Below are 21,469 nucleotides of genomic sequence, written 5' to 3' on the forward strand. Positions count from 1 at the left end.
GAAATACAGGGAAATGTAATCGCTCTGAATCACGTACCCCTTGGAAGTGTCGTGCTCCCCTGAAGAACATTTTCCTTTGCAGTATTTACTAGTGTTAACAAGATCATTAAAAAACAAAGGTCTGTCTAATCCCACATACACTTAAACACACGTTCTGCCTCAGTGTCTCTAGGAGCCCTATCCACTCATGGAAAAAAAAAATGAGACAGCTGCTTTTATGAAAAAGCAGCTCAGTGTTTTCTGAAAAAAATCTCTATTATTAATCATATTGTTGTGACTTCCTAATCTCACACCGAAAAATGTAACTCAAAACCCTCTCTCAAAGCCGGTGGTGTTTAAATGAGGCCATGGAAATGCAAAAATGATTTAAAAATCAATGACTGGGACTTCCAGCAACACAGATGATTTTTTACAAGAATCCCCTTCATTTTATATTTAAAAAAAAATCAAGCATCTCAAATATGTGCATAAATTTTGCCATTTTGAAACTCTAGCTTACCAAAATGGGCTTCCTGTTGGAGTTTGCAGTCCCTAATGGGAATTTTGTCTAAGTAATAACTTTAGGAGCTTGCCCAGTCTCTGTATTTAATTAAACTWATACAGATCCCCCCCACACACATACAGAGTTTGATGATGTGATGATAAAATATGGGATGAATTACACTAAGGCTAAGATGATCAGAAAAAGGGTGTTGACGAAGCTCTGTAAGAGAAGAATCAGCTTTGAATTTTTAATCTCTTCTGTAGTATGGCATGGAGACAGTATGGGAACTGAAGCCATATAAATGAAGTAGATGGAGGGTATAAGATAAAGTCCATCCTCGGTGTTTATACAGCCATTAAACAGGGCCTTAAAGTTCTTTATCTGATGTCTGAAGATTGGACTTCTGATTAGTCTATATCATTACCTCATGGCATGGTCTAACCTATGAACTTATCGTACGGCTGATACCACTGACGAGATCCTCATTTGGGGTGAGTGCAGCTTTTTTATTATAACAATAAAGCAACTATGTCAACCACACACGTCTCCTATTTGAAATCAGGTTACGCCTTCGTTGCCTTCGTGGAAAGCAGGGATCTGTTTACTTGGCATTTGGGTTTTGTTCTTCCAGATAACTGATGCCTAATCAGTGCACATTCAGTAGTTTGCTACTATCATCCACTATTAATTTTAAATCACAATTATACTAACACTGGGTTTGGAATAGAGATTTCAGTGAGATGTGTATATGTTTACATCAAGTCTGAATCTGCCCTGATTATGCATTCCTCTTGACTCAGCTGGCATATCAAGAGTCACAAGAAAAGGACCGGGCCCATTACATAATATCAAGTGTACAAAAAGCTATTGGCTATATTTTTATAACTATTACTCYTGTGCTATAGTTCTGGCTGCATAAGCAGCATCACCAGTATAACACAAATAAAATGAATCTATTCTGCTCATGGTATTTACTGGGTATTTAGATGCCACAACTACACATGTACAAATAATTAAAGAAAAATAGATAGGAGTGTGTGATATGAAATAGTGGAATTCAGTAGCTGAATATTTTTCTGCTAATAGGCAATGCTACTGAAATATTTCAGATTTATTTTTAAGATACACACAGAGCAAAAAAAAAGACTGCACTTTATTAAAGCAAAAAACACATTCTGATGCTCCCAGAAGCTGCTGTGTGGCTTTTCCCATAACAATTGTAATGCGGCATCGAGCGCTCTGAAGCAGGCAATAGCTTTCCTGTGTCTCCAGACAAGTTTTATCTTACACATAGCAGCTGTTGCCTAGCTACGTGCCTGGCTGTAGCTGAGGTTTGCAGCGTTGGACAGGGGTCCTTATTGTCTCGTGCTGCTGCTGAGAGCAAAAGTAGGAAGACCTGGGTCATGACAAGCCAGCAAGAAGTGACGGAAATCAACCATTTAAACTCCTTTAGCTGAAAAATATCAGCGTGATCAAGAAGGCCAATTTTACATTTCAAGTTATACCAAMTAAAATGAATAATGATTTGAGGTATAAGCACTTTAAGAAAGTATACAAAGTACTAACTGTAATCCATACTCCAAAGGTGTGTGAACTGATGGCCTAAATTGCATTTTCACTATTTTGCATGAAAGTCAACAGCTTCAATATGAACTATMGGATCATTTCATATCATTTACAATAGGAAATAATCATCTTTATTTTCTCGAAGTAGMTATTGCTTTATTTTTTACAGGAATTCATGATTTTATATGATTCTAAAATAATCATAAAAACAAATTCACAGAATTTGAATTTACTCCAAAATAATGGTTGAACATTAATTTGATAGCAGTACCTTGTCATTTCTCAATTTTTCATTTCCCAAATCTGGCTATGCATGTTTTTTTCAATACATTCAGAACATCCTAAAAGCATTATACAACAAGAAGAAAATACATATATATATATGTGTAGTTTATATATGTGTATTTATACCTACAATCAGAGTAACATACTCACTAATCTAACTGAAAAATACACAAACAGTTCAGCAGGGAGAGAAGGTTTCCAACATGAAGGGATGTTTTGTATGTGTCTAATACTGTCTCATTTCTTTTAGTACCTTATCGTACCCAACTGAGCATCTCCCACTTCACCTTTCTCTTCTAGAAATCTCATCAAGGGAATTACACTTTTGATTCCCACGCAAAAATATTGAGTTATTTTTGTCTCCAAATCTGTCTCCAATCTGAAGTATATACTCTGCCTATCTCAGATGCTCTACCCATAAGAGATGGCATCACTTTGCCCTAAAGACAGAGAAGACCAGGGCCACAACATGCTGCTGGCACATGACAGCCAGATCAAGACTCTCCTCCTCATTTAGGAGTCATGTTGGTGCAGCTCTACTAAATGTAAGTCTTTACTAATGCAGCATTTTATCAATTAAATTGTTCAACTGACAATTTAATTTACTGACAATTATTTACCATATTCCAGTTCAATTGCTTTACAGTGGCATACTGAATACTGTTTCTGATACCTAGGATTCAGTGAGAATGTCACTTTTTTGAACAAAAAACTCAGCTTGAAAGATACATAAACATTCTAGTAACTGTTTGCAAGTCCCACTGAAGGCTATGCGGTTGTTGCTGAAATAGGTTATATGGAGAACTAGATTTTTGYAAGATAGGGGATGAAATAGGAGTAAATTGGAAATCATGAGCATCCTGAGGGAAAGGCCAWTTTTTCTCATTTTCTTCAAGCTCTTACTCCAGCAACACATGAATACATCATAAGAAAGCAAATCCAAAATAATCATCCTCCCCTCTGATGTGTGAATAATGATTTGTTTTAAAAAATATGCAAGTCAAATCAAATGCACCAGTGATCATGAGGAGTTATTGCTCTACTGGGCAATAAAAGCTATAATCAGTAATTCCTTAGAAGACTAAATCATGTGAAACAATGCAGTACAAACAAGAAATTACCAGTTAGCTAACAAAATAATCTAGTACCCTGGGTCTATAAAGACTATAAACCACACCATTTTACACGCATGCTATTTTTCTGAAGTTCATTCTCCCTCTATTTAAGCATTCCTCGTCTTTCATGTAGTGATACTAGAAAAAGATAGTTAACAAATCATTACAAGTCTTTTTCACATCAATAACTTAAGCTTTCCTGGCTGCATAAATACAACACACTATATAACATGAATCAGCTCAGTAATGCTAGACTGTCTTTTCTCCAACTATTTTCCACTAACATGAACAAAACCAGTTTTGTCAGCACCTCCTGTAAGGTGAAAATGGAGATGGAAAGTTCTTTTTTGTGCTTCAGCTCTGAATTTAAGTCTAGTTCAGAATTCTTAATTCCGCAAGAAAAATATGTTTGTTCACTAAACACAGAAACAATGGGTTTACTTGTTGCAAATTCCATTTTGTTATTATTTCTTAAACATATTCCATATTTTTTTCCTGAAGCATTATTCATGTCACTGTTCAACAGTAGATGGAGCAGTCGATCATTACTGTATTTTAGTTATTTGTGTCAATTATTGCATAAATTTTCAGCTTCTGTCACATGAGACAAGTCAAGCAAATAATATAATTATATAAAGGAAAAAAATGAAGGTTAATTGAAACATTTAGCACTATGAAGGAAATGGATATGACAAGAATCAAAAATTCACTCTTACAAATGGATCTGTGCTTAGAACTTGGTATAGATGACTCATAAACACTCATCCAAAATCACAAATCTTGTGTTAGTTGAATATAGCATATGTTTATGTCCTTAACCTTGAAATACTCATTCACACTTATTTTTCTTATGATGCTCAGGAATGCTGAAGTACCTTCTGAAAAGAAAAATATTCTGTATTTTGAGCTTTGTAATGAAAAAGAAAAAGTGTAAGTCTAAATTAATATAATCATTATGAGGGCAATTCATTTCACACTTGTCCTTTAAAATGTTCATACAAAATTTCCCACAATAAATGGTTTTGAACTTTCCAGTGATTATATCATGACCCTCATTCATTCAGCAAGAGTTAGATTCCTCTCACCTACCTGTAACCACATAAAATGAAGTACTTAATTTAAGATGATGGTGCCAACCCTTTTCTTCCATGGAAATAATTGCCCCCTCTGGCAATGTGTCTAGGGAGACACTATTAATTTGGGGGTTTCCTCTCTCCATAAACACAGATGATCGACTTAAACTAGACTTCAGGTTGGGGTATCTGTGGCTCCCAATTTACCCTTTGAAGCCAACAGTAAAATTTCCCTTAAAAACTGATGTAAGCARGATTGGATCTTGATAGGAATTGTATTCAGAGAACTACAACTGTTGCCTACTCTATATTAAAACTTCAAATAATTACGGAGAGTCAGGCTGCCAGTATTTGTTGTTACAAATCAAGGCCAGAGGAAAACTTCTTGGATGGCTTCAAAGTCCCAGTTCTCATCGACAAGCCCCCTTCCCTCCCCCGCTTCCTTCCAGCAGCATTAACTTTTTCTCTGCAATCTCCCAAATCGGAAAAAGAGTAACCTCTAAAGCTGTTTTAGACTGAAGGTCAGAATTCAAAGGACCTGTAACTTTATCCACAGAGCTCTGCAATCACATTGCTATTGGAAACACACCCAGAAGCACCAGTACTCGAGATGTTTTTATTAAGCAATGTCAATAGGTACAAAATTGGGAGTCTTTTTCCATACTGTAAGGTTTATCAGGACTCATATTTGCAAGAGATCAGGTTGCTTTCTGCCCCTGAATTTCAGTTTAGTGTTCTCGGAAGTAAGGAGACTGGGCTCTGTGTCACATGCTAATGAAAACAGCAGCTTCGGTTTGTTTATCTAAATACTTAAAGAGAGGCACCTCTTGCAGCCAAAATGTAAACAAAGCTTAAACTCTTTTTACTGCTTGGATACTTCCAGGCTACTAACACTGATTTTTTTTTTTCTTTAATTAAATGCATCATGCAGATTTTTCACCTTTATGTCCTGCTTGACTATATACCTTCCCAATTAAATTTTTAATTCCTAAATCAGTTCTATGCTATCTTTCAGCCGTTGATCACAAGATAAGAGATCCCTTTCAGACTAGGCTTAGGCAAAAAAAAAAAAAAGAATCACACAGGGCAGTCAGTAGTTTTGTTTCTAGCAAATATTTCTTTAACTTAGGAGTAGGTAGATTGAAATACAGATTTATTTCGAGAGGGATTCACAAGGAATTTAGGGAGGGCCAAAGTTTGATTTCAAGATCAGAAAAAAAAAAAAAAAAAACCCCAAACCCAGCTACTCTGCTGCTTTGTTTTGTGCCATAACACATGAGGCAAAAGACTGAAGCAGTTGGGTCTGCTGCAGTAACTCACCCRCCACAGTTCTGCAAATCCATCCTTAGGGATATCTTGTCTCTTATAGTATAGGGATTTTCATGCACAATATACTCTATTAAACAAAATTGATATATAATTGCTTCAGAGAACCCCCCAAAACCACACCTTACTCTGAATGCCAATTTATATGCCAAAGGAGATAACACGGACACTGTGAACTGAGCAGAGACAGGACACTTTCCCACTCAGACACCAGCAGAATGCAGTGACATGGTCAAGAATGGACACACGGCTACAAAATAAATCAAAATTTTTTGAAGAACTCTAAATCCAGATGGATGAGCAGAGTTAAATAGCTTTTAACCATTATACTTGATTTTAAAACACTGTAATTTGGCCACTGTCAGTATATGGAAAGCACTGAGTGCAATTCAGGACTGCTTATTCACCTTCGGTGCATCTAGCACCGCTTCCTTCTGTGCATAAGCAAAGTACCTGCATACATGTAGGTTAATTTTCAAAAGGTTCTTCTTGAAGCCAACCAAACCAAAATTAGAGGCATCTAGGAAAATTTTGCCTAAASCAGTGTTTTCCACCGCACTTCAGTTTGTTTAAGACTAGAAACAAAACCAAGAAAGCATTGAATAAATAAATCAAATAAATAAATAAATAAACAGAAGGCTGCTTATGAAATAAAATCAGAACTATACTGATGGACTCATTGCTCGAAGTAATTCATTATGGTCCCTGGAGAACATGCAGTGGAGTCAGTGCCTGGACAAGGATGCCSGTGCTGATGCCACAATGTCAACACGCGAGGCAACTCCGCAAAGCCTGGGTTGGCCAGAGCCTTACAGGGCAGTATCCCCATCCTGCCAGCCAGTGGTGAGGACAGAACCATCTGAAGTTTTTACTATCATCTCATGTATGTACATGATGAGATATATTTCAGCTGGCCGCATGCTAAATGATTCCTGTTGGCCAGTTCCGGCAGCTTTAACAGAGAGCAGAATCTGCTTCAGACGTGGCCACAGTCCTGCAATCTGATCCAAAAGATGGATGAACATTCTCATTAATTGATTTTGGCCTCAAAATTAATGTCTCAATGTCAGAGTCTGCTCCCTCAGCTCAGATGGCACGATCCAGGTCTAGTTATCTCTTCATGTCTGGATGCACTGAAGTCTGCCAAGATGGTGGTTTCTCAAAATTTGAATGGGTACCATAAAATCACTTGAAGTGAACAGAAATGAAAAAATAGCTGAAAGTCAATAYGCACTTAAAATGTTTCCTATTAATTTAGTAGAAGTGGACTTTAGAGACCTTGCATGAGAGATCTGAAGACTGATTTAGGAATTCATGACTATGAATAAATAGAATAATAAATCACAGTGATTTAAGAGTTTGGTTTAAAACACTGCTTTGCTAAATCTTTGCTCTCACCTAAGCTTGCCTGTAACTCTGTAGGGCGTAAGTTTCTTTATTTTAATTTAGTTGCACTTTTCTATGCCAAATTTCCAACTTTAGCTACTGGAACATCAAAATTTTAAACACATACATGACTTCCCTTGCTAGAAAGACGCATGGGTAATACCAACCAATACATCTTCCCTTAAGCACCTGAGAACTAACACTACTCAGAACTACCAGTAATTAGGAAGAAATGTTGTCTTTTAACAGTCAACAARCATGAAAGTACATATGCAGATATCAGTGAAGACACACTGAACAGGGCAGCTTCTCTTTTAAGATTTTCCATAAAGTAGAGTGTGCCCAGTTTTTGCTTTGGCCAAGTATGAGAGAATGAGGATGTTAGGATCATTTGCTCTACTCCTGATCAACTTGGTGTATGTTTCTCCTCACTCATTAAATCATTACTACACCTGATCTCACCAGAAAGAGCTAGAGCAGCCCATTGTGGTGAGAGGCTCAGGAGATGCAGCTGGTCCTTTTCTTTCATACTGGGGTCTTTGGAAGGAATTTCACCACCTTGCAGCTACAGAGGAGGATGATGCTTGCRTTAAGACCATATTATACAAAGAGTAAGCATAACATTTCCTATCTCTTGATTTTTGTTTCGTATTCAATGTTCAGTCTACAGCCTAGAGAAATTAAAATAAACCGACAAAGCCAAAGACAGACTAATGGATGATGGATTATTCTGTGGAGGATCATTGCTCATTTTGATAAGACTTCAGAACRTAGAAACTACTTGGCAGAGAGGGAAGCACACAGTAACCTTCAAAATAGCTGTTTTTTCACTTGAAACCATCTGAGGAAAGCAAAGGTGGTGCAACAATACTGATAGCTGAAATTAGGGGTGAGGGGGAAGATTGTGAGTTTTGTATGGGGTGAAGGCAGAAATAWCTCTACTGCCTCATCTTCCCTGCAGTGACTTGTTATATCAGGAGTCTGGCATTAGTTACTTTGCTTTGCATTCATGCTGTTGAATGGAAGATAAAGAGGATAATGAAATTAACAGCATTTATGATCTGATCAAATATTACYAGCCTAGCTGTTTTAGTAAGTCAGCGGCAATTCGTCCACCTTCTTGCAATCCTTGGTCTGTACAATGTGGCATACATACAACCAGTTTAAATCACTACTGAGATAGGATTGGACTTGCCGTATAGTACAAGAAAATTGATTTATAACAGGAGATCTGACTGACATACACCTCTCCCCTTAAGTGATGTGAACATCCGCCTTTTTTTCTTTAACTTGACTAACAAAAGACTATCATTTCTAAGTATTTTTTTATTAAAAGTGCGAGAAGGTTTAGCAGCTCMTTTAGAAACCAAACAGAATCACTTTTCTTCCTTTAATAACTGCTGGAACAACTTTTTATCTTTGTGTTTCTTTCTTCATTTACATGTATATTTCATTACTGGACAAAACTGAAGTTTATGTAAATAATTAAAACATAGATTTTGTGATCACTTTGTATTTACATTGGCTTTTGCTTCATTGTCTGCATTTTATTTCTGATTGCATAAATATTCATAGGGAAACACCCAAGGAAATTTTCAAAGTGGTGCACAGAGACTAAACTATGCAGTTATTATTAATTTTAATACATCACATGGTTATGTTCTCACACTCTAATTCAAAAATTTACCTCCTACTTTTCATCATCTAAAATTACTGTATAATCCCTACATTCCCCATTGTTTGCATTTCCCACTCCACAGTCTATAAATATACAACAGACATTCAGTCTTTTCCTATAGATACTGATCAAGATGCTCTGGCAGCATTTTGTACCCAAAGAAAAAGTCCCCGGTCTAGTCAGAGCTACAAAATTCCTCATGCAGCTCCTAGAGATGTTTCCATCAATTCCTTCACTAAAATCTTATTACATAGCAAATTATTATCCTGGGAACCTCTGACATAATTAAAAGTACAATTACCAAAAGAAAGATCAAAGATACCCCTAACACTAGAATAAGACAAACCTGATAACCCAACAAATGGAGCCAGAAACCATGTTTTAACATTTCTCATGACATGAAAGCAGGTATAAATGAACAAATTTTGTCATTGGACTATACTTGAACTTTTCTCATAATGTTCAGAAAGGTCAGTCAGATTATTTTAGAGCAAGGCTGTCAGGAGACAGTTACAAGCTTAGAGTTACTTACAYTGTCTTGCCATACATTCCCAGTATTTTCCAGCTCATAGGCTTCRGTTTTCACAGTTGCTGCTTCCTACCAGCTATTTTACATCTCCTGGAAGCTGAGAAAGGTGAGGGAAGATGGAATTTTCTTTCCAGTGCAGAAAACTTACTGAGGTTCAGCTGGCTTTAGTGGCCTTTCAGAGAGAGAAGGTGAAACTTGTAGCCAGCACAGGAGACTCAAAGTAGTATTTCCTCAAAGGGAAAAATGAGGCGGGGAAGTAAAGGTAGTAGGTTTTGAAGGATCTGTATTGCGAAAATCTGAGTGGGGATTGCAGGGGCCTTAAATAGGGTGTAATCAGGAGGTAAAGAAGAAAGGGAGGTTCGCTTGGGAGGATTGTGTAGATCTAAGTGGAAAAAGTATCTATCTCTTCTGGAAGGCATGTTGCCCAGATAYGAGATCTCTGGGCTGAGAAGCAATGGGAATGTGTGGCTTGAGGTCTCCCAGTGCTCCTCAGTCTGGGCAGAGGGACACACAAAGGCCTACCTCACCAAGAGGATCTGGCCTGAAGACACACRCACACACACACMCCCCTCCAGCCTTCCTGCCAGAATGGCACAGCCCTGTCTGATAACTTCTCAGCTTAAAATACACATTTGTTTTCAACCTTTTACTCAATCAAGGATGCCTTTCTCCAGAACCCATTTGCCTAACTGCTAACTGTTCATTGGACTTGATTGAGATTACCCAACAAATCAAGATTTAAAGACAGGTACCACAAACATAAATGCAAAGGCCTTTTTGTTTTTTTCTTTAGGAAACCAGATTATAACAAGAAACTTTGCAATTTCCACTTTAAATTTAGATATTTTAATGAACTTTTTCATTTTGGTGACATTCACTCTACTGACAGAACAGCTAGAAAGTTAGTTCCCTGAGAGCAACATCTGTCCGATGACAAGCAAAATCCTTTCAGTCTCTACCTATATAAGCAAAGATGTACCTCAAGAAATGCAGATCATTTTATAGAGCTACTGAAGGAATGAAAACAATACTACAGACTGAGAACTCTTCTGCCCTTTGGTTGCTCTTTTCCTGCTGTCAGAACCCAACTGTGTCTTTGATCAAAAAGTTCGTTATTCCATATTACAGATCATCTCAATTTTTTTTTTTGACCAGCATTTCAGACTTGATTTTATACATATCTCTGTCTGACAGCAGACATGTCCTCTCTCATATGCTGGCCAGATTGCCTTCCTCACCATGCAGCACGTGATATTAAGTAAGAGTGATATCACTGAAGAATATCTTCCTTTCTAACCCATTGTTTCCTTTGACAAATATTGGAAAATAATATCAAAAGCCGGAAAGGAATGTAGTGAGGGATCAGACTACTAGAAAAGAAGTAAAGGCCACAAGAAYGACACCATCTATGATTTATAATGACCTGATTTTATATAAAGTATGTTTTGAAAAAGCTTTGGTAGACTGCCTACAGGAAATTCTTAGGACTATCAGCTTATTTCAAGGCAAATAGGAAATGTTGTCAACCCAAAGCCTGAAGATGAGGAATAAAAGCACACAAGGAATAGTGGAAACAAGATCTTTTCTTTTTGACCAAATGACCTGCCTGAGCAACTTTAAGTTATGGCTACTTGTATTGGGGAAATTTCTGATAATCTGTTGAAAAGGAATCTTTTCCTCAAATATGCARATCTCAAAGAGGAAACCTTTTCCCTCAAACAACAGAGTCGCTTATCTAAAAAAAATGTTTTAAAAGCTGAAAGAATAGAAAAGACAAATTTAATAAGTCCTACAAATTTTATTGCATTCTATTATTTTCTGAAAAAACAAGTTCACCACCATTGTTCTATGGATTTTTCTTTTTATCATAATCTCTATGATGCACTACATCATAATCTCTATGATACAGCACATTTTTTATCCCTCTCTTAACCTGCAGAAACCCCTTTCTATCCAATCAGCTACTGCAGGGGAAAGTAATAAAGAAACAACAATGATTTACATGACTCTGTACTTCTAAATAATTCTAGTTTCTATCCAATGTCTTTAGAATCTTTTTTAAATCTTTTAAAAATAATAGTAAAAGCAGAACCGTAATAAGTGTAGCTTATAGCTATCCTTTACTAATAAGATCCGAGCCAAAGGCAGTAGTAAGCTAAACTGGACCATGCTATGCAGATATTTGCATCACTAGTGCATATAAATAAAGCCTGAAAAAGGCTTATTAACTTTTTAACATTTTGATACCCATGTAATATCCTACTAATGGATTTCTTTATTAAGAAATCATTGAATTTAATAATCTTCAACTAATTTATAATAATTATATTTATAATAATTATATTTATCATATTTATATAATATACATTATAAACATTACATATATATTTATTATATTTATTATATTTATTATATTTATTATATTTATTATATTTATTATATTTATTGCAATTATAAATTTATAATAATTTATAAATAATTCAATTATTTACAACAGTTAAAGGATGCTAAGAGAAGTTTTTTATCTTATGTAAAGAATCTGTAAGTTTACCCATACTGCACCCAAGAAACCCGTTCCATAATATAAGCTGTATGTGGAGTTTCTTTACTGTTTCAGCACTAGAAGCTGTTAGAAATMGCCCCCTTCTTGTACCACTTGAAAAACAAGATATTATTATATGTAAAAGGAAAAAGAGAAGCACATGGGGACTTGCAACCACTGCTGAATTACAAATACTGAAATCTTCAGTTCACACAGCATGAAAGCCTGAGAGCGCTTACCAATGCCTCAGTCCTTACTGGGTAGCTATAAATTTAAACAGATGGCCAAGTACACGTATTTCCATGTCTCAACTTTTTGTTTCCACTTATTTGCTAATATACAGTGGTATGTAGCCTTGAAGCAGACTTCCAAACAAAGCTCCAAACTGCCAAATAATTAAATAATGCAAGTAAATGGAAATAAATATTGTCAGTTTACCAGCTCTCAACATAGACGAAGGTGTATTGTTCCATAATGGACGGGACTAGCCCATAAGGAAGTAAGTAGCCATAGTATGTGCCAAGGTTGCAGAATCCAAAATACAAGATTCATCATATCTATGCCAAAGCTTAAATAATATATGTTATTAATGTGTTTTTAAATACTAATCATTCCTAATAAGCCACTCATTCTATCATATCTACCACTCATTCTATCATATCTATATTTACCATTCRTTCATTCATTCATATCTAGAATCATTCTATGATTCTATGAGTTATCTTTATTTATCTTCAAGGAGGACTGTGGTCCAAATTAAGAGTTTGGAATACAAGCATATGCACCATTTAGACACTACCTAGGCAAGCTATAGAATAAGRCCACCCAATCTTCAGCAGCTCCTACTTCCAGACTCCTTAGCAAACTAGATTTTTATTCTCTTTTAGGTCATGAACATTTTAAATGATATCTATGGAATTGATTGCCAACATCTACTCCTCTTCTCCTACTTATTCCCACCTGCTTTTATATTCTTAGTCTGGGTCGTCCTCTGCTATTAACTCAAGTCAATGCCAAAACTGTTAGGATTGAAATGATATTATTGCTGTAATTGCCTGAAAAAATATATTAAAATATGCTTTTAGGATAAAAAGATGTCAAATATAACTTACACTTTCACCAATCAGTTGTTGATATACAGCAAACTCATTGYTGTGTAACATGACATAGGCTTTGGTCTAGATACTATTTTGTACCTTCATTTATAGGTTGGATTCTGTGTAGGATATGTCATCTCGGGGACTAAACCTGTAGGATAGCACTGCTATGAATATAATCCTGGAACATCAAACAGGTGCATTTTTTTTTGGAAGAACCATACTTGTACGTGAGTACTTGCCAATATCACCCTATATAAGCATAGAATGGGTGTATGTTCTGGAAAGTCAGAGCTAGATACTTACCTGGCAAAGGCAGTATGCCAAGAAGAAAACTTCAGCTCTGAACATTATCTGGAAAGCTGTTCTAATGAATATAATGTCTCTCTCAGGAATAAAACCATTTTACCAAGCCCACAAGGGTGCACTGGGATTTAATTTACAATCCTTGCTTTCAGGCAGAAAGTGCTAAACAATAATAATAATAACAATAATAGTAATAATAATAATAGTAATAATAATAATAGTAATAATAATAATAATAGTAATAATAATAATAACAATAATAATATCATCATTGAAATTGATAAAGTAATATGTACAGAAAATGAGACTTTTGCAAAATACAAGCAATACTCTTCTATTGTTATCCACAAACATATTATGTCTCACTCCTTCCAGATGAAGATTGAAATTTTTGGTAAGTAATTTGTCTGAACTTTGGGGCACATATGCTGAAATCTTCTAAAATAGGCAGTCTATTTGGACAGTGAATTTCAAAGTTACTGAAGCAAGCATTCTCTTMTGTTCAGAAGTGAGGAAAACAGGACATAAATCTTCCTGTTTGACCTCTATTCACATTTGAACATGAAACATGAGCACTTTTAAGGCAGGGTAAAAATTTCTAATGTATTAAAAGCATCTGCTAAAGCCTATTGCTCCTAAAAAGCCTACTGCTCCTAATTTTATCACCGCATTGCATTTGTCACATAGCAGGTGTCTGTAAGCTTTTATACACAATCTATTTCTAAATGAGAAGAAAAAAAGAGAAAGAAAAAATGTAGAAACAATCTTAAGATGACTATGCAATTTGCAAAAGAAAGCTCTTTGAAATCCTGCCCTGAGCCACACAGAACTCCAGTTGAATAATTAATTATATATTGACAAGGTCTTATAAAAGAAAAGCTCAGAGCTGTATTGATGTTTATGTCTTCATCTCGGCATTCATTAGAAAATGTCATTCTGCATGAAACAATTATTGGTAGAGGATAAGTTTTTTGGCTCCAAAAAAACAACTTCAAGAAATTTATATGAAATTCTTTTATATAGACATCTGCAAGCCCCAGTGTGTCACATATTTTTTTGAACTATTAAATTTGAGTATTGCACTTGAATTTCTGTACACTTAGGAGCCTTTAACTAACCTACATGAGAAATGCAAACAGAAAAAAACACAGTCCATAAAATTTTTAGCTAGGCTGTCAAAAAAGTAAAAACATACCAAATAATACACAAAATCTGCAATTCTGTCAATCTGCTGTATTTCAAAATGGCAGAGAATACATTTTCATATCTCTCTTTTTCCTCTTTCATTTACTATTAACTGAAGTGGGATGGCATGCAATTTCTTGTAGAGCTCCTCTGTTACAGTACTTCAGATGCACTTAATAAATTGCACCTTCCATGAAAAGAAAAGGTGATGGATTGAAAAATGTTTAGCACAACCATGCATAATTGATAGGTTCCCTGGTGCAAATAAGTGTCTGATAAATAATTAAATTTAATCTCATTATAAGAGTTTTCATAATGGGATAATTTAATTAAATGAAAGCCAAAGGGTTTCTAGGGGTTGAAAGATGCTGTGTTGCTATATTTGGCTAATGGTCTGGGGATAGTATAGTGAAGAAGGGTAATTCACATGGGTGCATGCATTATTTAACGAATCCCTCTGAGATGGAGGAAAGGACAGATCAATGATAACTTGTCATTTTATCATTGCTTACAATGCACATTTAAACAACCTGAGAAATGTTAAAAACAGAGATGGAGTCGGGCAGCTCTTTGAAGGTATCAGGCCCCTCCCAGGCATACAAAGACATCGCTTTTTCTTTTGCAATACACTTTTTCACTTTCATCCGACATTGTTAATTTTTTTTTTCTCCTTTCAAACTGTAAATAAGAGCAAAGCCTCACAAGCTACTGTACGGTTAGGGCAAGCCTGCCCCTAAGTGAAAGTTATAATGGATACAGCATGTATATCTGATACTAAAAAATTGATAGCTGTGTCATGTGGGACCCATTAACAAGCTTTTTGAGAGGGCAGAGTTTTGAGCTTTAAGTCTCCAGAAGCACTTAGCTAGACTAGGATACTAAAACCATACAAGTCTAAGTAGTTAGCTCATTTGTAGGTATTCAGTTATGAATTAATATCAATAGTGAAGGTTATATTTTTTTTTCAGATAAGACCAAAGTGTCATCTTGCACAGAGTAAATGTGCAAGGTCCAAAAGCTAAATGGCATATTTTGCCATCTACCCTGCCCTTTAGCAATGACCTGTACAAACAAGCATTCTCTCTTTCAGAAATTGTCTGCAAACTGTGAACRCAATGACCACAGCAGTCCTGTGGTTTGCCCATTCCAGAAGGTCTCACTGGTCTAATGCCACCAGATAGTCAYCAGCAAGACATAAAGAAAGCTCTTCTAGAACAAGCATGGAGGGATGCAGTGGGCTGTAACTTTGTCTTTTGAGACATGAGAGATATGCAATATTTAAAAAAAATCACATTTCCATGAGTGTTCTTGTTATATATCTTCTAATATCCTATTAAACCCTTCTGAACTTAAAAAATGTATTTTTCTTTTATGTGTAACACAGGTTACATACTTGCAAAAAAAAAAAAAAATCTAGCATCAACTTGACCATTTCGATCTTGGACTGGTGCCAGGTGCTGAGCGATGTGACAATGAGGTGGCACAAGGATGCCTGAACCCATTCAGCAACTCTGACCATAGCAGCTCATGTGACTCTGACAGAGCTTACAGTGTATTTGCCAGTTCCTTGATCTCTCCTTGGAGTTTTCTCCCATCTTTCTTGACCTCCTTCACCAAAATTATGCAGAAATGTTGTATTTGGCTGGGATTTGTTCACCTTCTCAGGGTCACATATCAGGAATGCAGCAGTCTTATTGCATCACATACATGTTCTCCTAGGCATTTACAAGTCTTATGTTCACTATTTATCTCACAGTGAAATATGGCTTAGTGCTCAGTGCTTTCCAGAACTGCTGTTCTTTTGCACACCTATTCCCTCCTTAAGCTGAACAAATACAACACAATTTGGCTTTCCTGCTGCTGTTTGATTAGCTGATTTTGCAGCTTCTTCAGCTGTAAACTGTAAAAGCAGAGTTCCTCAGCTACGTATAAATAGTAGCTTTTTAATTATACTCTAACAAAAATGAATCATTCATGAATCATTATAAACATATAATGCCTTTTCCCCTTCAACTTTTACATTTACTTTCTCAAGTTTATTGGCCTCACAGTTTCTTGTTTTGACTTTTATATAGTGAATACTGAGGCATTTTTAATTTAATGGGCAGTAGCAAAACAATATCCCCAGAAAGGTTCTAAATTGTTTTTCTATTGTTTATAAAAGCTATTGGCAAAAAAACAATCATACATAACTTGAGAAAATACCAAGGGGACTATCTTTTCTGACTTGGATTCCTAAAATTCAGTAGTCTGATTTCTGCGAGAGCTCGGTATTCTCCATGTCTATTAAATGAATTTCAGAGCTGGTGGACTGAAATTAAGATGTTCTTTTCTATAATTCCACTTCCTCAGGCACAGTTATCTACTTACATCTCTGGGAGGATTTGTGTACATTTTATTACAGCTTATTTAATAGCTGTAATATTAAGAAGATCTCTGCTGATTATTCAATAATCTATTTCATCCTTCAAGAAGTAATGAAGTTCTCCATCTAGTTCTCTGCTTCTCCAAGCAGACCTCCAGTAAGTCATCTACTCAAGCTAAAATACCCAAGCTTTATCAAATTAATATTTACCATGCTTTACACAGGAAAAATATAAAACACACTCATTTCTTACTTTTATAAGCATTTCCACAATTGCTTGATGAAATATGCCTTATCTTGGAATTACTCTGGACAGTGTTCAGACTTTTGGGGATTGGGAAGGGTGCTGAGATTTGTTAGATTAAGAGTRGGAACTTCCATTTATTTTTCCTATTGAAGTCACAAAGTCCAATTTAAATAACTTTTTTTTTTCTTCCCAGGATCTAGTATTCACATATGAAAACCTTAGCTAACAGCCATATCTAAGGTTGCCATGGCTATCATAATATAAAATTCTAAATATAAAATATAGATTAAAATCTGCAATTTCTACTCCATCTTACAACATTTTCCCAGACAGTAAGAAAAAATGCAGTCAGTTATGAAAAGRAAAAAAGAGCCAAATGAGAAAATAAGATGGAGGGTGATGGGAAATCAAACTGTCTTTATGTGTATGCAGCATAATTCCCTTTATATTTTCTTTCTTTATGAGAATTCCTGGCCCCCTTCTTAAACTACTAACTTTGGCAGTCAGTGGTTTCACGTAATACTCCTGTATATTCAGAATTTAACACCGCCATGTGGCTAAATAATGGCTCCGTGTATTCTAAAACACAGTAAAATAACCACAGCACAGCATGGAAATGCTGTAACTTCAGCTTGCAAATCCACTTTGTTGTAACTAGAGTTTCTATACACCAGCGTTTTCTAGTAAAGAGTCAGTATCCAGCAGTAATGAGTAAACCAATAAACGTTTTCATAAAGCTCTGCTCTTTGCATGCATTGCACTGCTGAACCACAGGCATTATGAGGAAACAGAAGAAATATAGGCAATATTCATCCTGTTAAATGCTTTCCAAAAATCATTTTAGAAACTACTATTTTACTGAAGTTATTGAGCATTTGGGGCATGTATAGTTTATCTAGGTTTTTTTTTTTCATTTCTTTCAAAATTCACCCTCTGTAAACATAACTTTGTTATGCCACTTTCACTTAAAAGTAGAAGTGAATCTTTTGTACGATGATACTGTGGTAAATTTCAGGTGATTTCTTGAAAATCTATAAATTAAATCTCAAAATGACTTCCTAGATGAGCAGTTATTTTACTACTGTCACAAATTACATGAATTCCAGCCTGGCTTTTATATAAAACAATGAACAGCAGCACTTGAATTTACTGATTAACTGATAGAGCTTAAAACCCATAAATGACTCCCAAATAATTTTATGTCCTAAAGTATCAGTTCATATCTCAAAAGTATCCTCACCTAAGTGTAAGTTTAATAGGCCACAACAACCAACCAAATTCTACAGCTTTACTGCCATTTCTGGACTCCTTCCTGCTGCTGTGAAATCCTTCCCCAGCCGATTTCCATGACCTCCATGAGACACACTGGTTGGCATAATGAACAACAAAACTTCAGTTCCACTGGAGACAAAGTCTACTTAAAATAGAAGGAAACCAAAACACTAATATTTTTCCTGGTTATGTCCTGGGATGGATGCTCTGAATAGAACTGTGGAACTTGGAGCACATCTCACAAATGAAAGCCTCCACCATTAGGATGCTATAAAGCAAAACTCAGCACATCTGCTCAAAAAGCTATCTGTCTCTTTGTGCAGTACTCCTTCATCRGTATCATTAACCAAAAGTATATGATTTCATTCTCACTTTCCCTTATATTAAAAAGGACCCAGTGATCTATTCCCCTTCATTCCCACACTTTTCTATCCACCCATATAGTACTTCTTTCCACTGAGTTTCCTGGAAGTGTCTGAGAATGAGTAGGAAATGCTAAACCATCACCCATAAATGCAAGAAAAAAAAAAAAGAAAAAAAAAAAAGAAAGGAAAAAAGGAAAAACAAAAAAGCTTTCCACCTCTCTTCCACCTCTACTTCTAGCCAAAGTAAACTGGGTCTCTGGGTACACATATACTAAACTAGGTCTCTGGGTACATGCATACATTTGATGGGAAACAATCTCCAGATAGTATGTGTAAAATAGTCAGGGATTCTCAAGGAACACCTCACATGTCTTGCCAAAAGTTTGTCTTCTAACCACTGTAGAAACTACTTCACTAAGGCTTTGTGAAAGCTTCAGCCTCCTGTAAGCCAACTACAAGTTGCATGTTCCCCTAGAAGGATACAAGCACTGAGAGACAAGCATAATGTTGTGACAGATAAGGAAGGCTCTGAAAATAACTACGAGTTTGGTCTTTCCAATATTTTGCACATCCTGATTTCTGCTGTCTGCAAACTAGCTAATAAAGCTGAACAAGCCATTTCCATATTCTTGGGGATGGCACAAGAAAATTGCTTGTATCCTATTAAGGACAGAGTAGGATTTGCATTATCTAAGACCAAGATTTCATCAGAGCATATGCAACAGGCTGCAGTAGAATCTCATACTCTGGACATGCTATTTCTAAAGCTAAATATTGCAACTTTCCAGCATCATTGCAGAACATCTCTCATTCAACGCTTTTCTTAACATCCAAAGATGTAATTCACTGTTTTTATATGCTAGCAGTGTCCACCAAATTCTCCTTTAGRTTTGCAAGTCCACAGGCATTAATTACAGGAACATCTGTTACCTCACTTCATTGCTGCATGTGCTTTACAATTCAGTAAACCTTTAAGGTTTAGAGTTTATATATAATATGATGTATATACATATATCTTTCACAATATATCTCTGTATATCTCTCTATATATTTAGATACACAATATATCTCTGTATTTATAGATATCATACATATATCTAGATATAAGTATAGGTATAGATAAACACTGCAACTAATCCTTCCATGAGTTTTCAGTTTCCTGTCAGTGGTTGGTCTGTCAGACACAAGCAGTCCCACTGCAGCTTTAAGAAAATATAATTTAAAAGACTCTATTGCCATCTATTTGCCATCTATTAAATCAAAACTGCTGAAAATTAATCTTTATTTACAGTCTCACTTTATTTACTCTATTATCTTCTGGTGCAATGAAAGTGTAAAGAAAAAGAGGGCTTTTTTGTAATATTTTAGTAATTATTTTGCAGAAATAYTTTCTGTTTACTGAGCAAACTGTGTTACAGCCTTCCTGAAATAAAGATCAGTACTGTTCAAATCATAAAATTATGGTACTAAAGGTTGCTGTTCATATCAGTGATGTTAATTATGCCATAAAGTTTCAGAAATGTACAGGAACATACGCCCACAATATCACCTATTAAACATTAAAAAAAATGCATTGTTCTTGGAAAGAGCTCAGCTAACTTYGCTTTCCGTTCTCAACGAAGGTACAATTTCCTCAATCTGAATAAAAGGGTTACCACTGAAGTTAACAAAGAACATCTGTTTTTCATTTGAGGTGCATTCAAGTGTTCATTAAAGTGTCCTTACTGGTCATTTTTGGCATTTTTTTTTCCTGCTTCACAATGGTTTGTCCCCTAATACTGTGACAACTCCAATGTGTTACTTAAAACACTCATTGTCATTTTGCCATTTCCTTTGAAATATAGCAAGAGAAACATGAAAGAGAACGAGAAATGGATCTCATCTGATTTCTGTGTAAAGCATAACAGCAAGTCCTACAGTTCACCKTCTTCATACTTCCTAGGGGTGTTTATTCTTGGCAATTATTCATCTAGGCTTCATTGAACTTGAATACTAATAAATTTTAAGAAGTGAAACAAGAAGCCTTCATGTCGTCTGCAGGGAGGCTCTGAATTAAACTGTGAATTATGAGTACTAGCACCTTTTGTTGCAKTTTTTTGTTACTTCTTATAGCAAACCAGATCAGGTAAAAACATCTGAAAAAATAAAACAAGATATTTGCAAGTTTTTTTCATTGAATAAATGATTATCCTACCATGTCAATTGTAAAATGAAAGAGCTCATTATAATCTATATTTTTTTTTAGATTTATGTTGTCATGCTCTATAAAGTTACTGGATCCATTTTATGGAGACCTGAACCTAATAAATAAATAAACATTTTCTTAAGCTTTTTACTAGTCTATGCATGGCGATAAGTACTCATTCTTCCATTTTATTTTGGGCATTATTTTTACTTAGGGGTTTAAAATTAACGTTCTGTATTAACGCTTTCCTGGATCAGGTCAGGAATGTTGAGCAGAGTGCACCTGGAGCAAATCAAGTTTGGGACAATTACAAAACTACAAGTAAGTATAAAGACAAGTGCATGTACAAGCACTCGTACATCTCAAGTTAGACTGAAAGTACATGGAAACGGGCAAGAAAAGTCAGCAAAAATTAAGAGGAGGTAAATGTGGCCTTTAAATGCATGTAGGATGACCATTCCTA

This window comes from Nothoprocta perdicaria, unplaced genomic scaffold (genome assembly GCF_003342845.1).
Source record: "Nothoprocta perdicaria isolate Ctin4 unplaced genomic scaffold, notPer1 scaffold_134, whole genome shotgun sequence".
Classification (NCBI taxonomy): Eukaryota; Metazoa; Chordata; class Aves; order Tinamiformes; family Tinamidae; genus Nothoprocta; species Nothoprocta perdicaria.